We start from the raw sequence: 1,231 nt of genomic DNA on the forward strand, positions 1-1,231 counted from the left end.
TGCAATCCAAGATGACTCATTATGTGATGGAGACACTTCATAACTTCCGAATTTTCTTCTTTCTTCTCAGGAAGTGCAAAATTATCAAAGGTTGCTTGATTACGGATGCTGTTTGCAAAATTTTTAAAGAAAACGTGAGCATCTTCTACAGATCTAGTTGAGAAGTCTCCATTACTTGCTGTGTCGAAAGAGTGTCGTAACTCTGGAGTTATACCTCGATAAAAGATACCCAGCAGGTATTCTTCGGTATATCCATGGTGTGGACAATCTCTTTGGTATTCCCTAAATCTTTCCCAAGTATCTAAAAGATCTTCATCTTCTTTTTGTTTAGAAGTTCTTATCTTGTTCCTTAAGAGATTTGAACGATTTCTAGTATAAAAACGATTTAGGAAAGCAGTTCTACACGCTGCCCACGTTTTTAGTGAAGCAGGTGGTAAAGATTTTAGCCATTTGATGGCATTATCTCTAAGAGAGAATGGGAAAAGACTACACTTGTGGTAATCCTCATTTGCTGTAATGGTTGCACATAATTCTTCGAACGTCTCGATATGGTCAATCGGGTGTTCGGAATTGTAACCATGGAATTGATTTTGTTAAACTAAATGGATATAGGGTACCTTAATTTCGGTTTTGCCATCCTCTGGTAAGGCTGGTTGAATAGCTCTTCGATCTCCCAAGAACTTCTCGAGTGAATCGAAACTTCCAATTAGCTCTTCATCATCTTCATGTTTTGTCGATCCGATTAGCTCATTGTCATCATAAATCGGTTCTTCAAACTCATCATCAGTCAGGTCATCGTCGTCGATTGGATCACCATCCACACGATATGGTGGATCACCAAGAGTTCCGGGAACATGTTCCCGGTCTCTCATCTCAGAGAAACCTGAAAATTTCAAAAGAAAAAGTAAAAGTAAGCAAGTGTTCTAATGGATTTAAGCTGGGATTCGCAACAAAACAAATCAAAGTCCCCGGCAACGGCGCCAAAAACTTGATGTCGAGCAAAAGCGGGGTTGTTGTTTTCGTTTTACTAAGCTTCAGGTTTTAAATTTATAACCCCTAAATGCCGGCAAGTGCACAGATGTGCGCTGTAGTACTTAGGGTATCGATCCACAAAGACTTAGTTGTTTCAGTACAAATTCACGGCTATGCTTAAATCAGATTAGAACTAAACAATTTGGGTTTTGGTTTTGGGTTTTTGTTGTCACTAAATCTAAACTAGAAAGCAATTAAA

The 1,231-nt window shown here is 38.7% G+C and overlaps 1 non-coding gene across 1 annotated transcript; it reads left to right on the plus strand.

The window, feature by feature from the left end:
- Positions 1-249: 249 nt before the first annotated feature.
- LOC112086454 lies at positions 250-357 on the plus strand. The gene has a single exon (XR_002899532.1). It is a non-coding gene; the product is annotated as a small nucleolar RNA R71 (small nucleolar RNA).
- The last annotated feature ends 874 nt before the right edge of the window (positions 358-1,231 follow it).

This window comes from Eutrema salsugineum, unplaced genomic scaffold, assembly GCF_000478725.1.
Source record: "Eutrema salsugineum unplaced genomic scaffold, Eutsalg1_0 scaffold_20, whole genome shotgun sequence".
Classification (NCBI taxonomy): domain Eukaryota; kingdom Viridiplantae; phylum Streptophyta; class Magnoliopsida; order Brassicales; family Brassicaceae; genus Eutrema; species Eutrema salsugineum.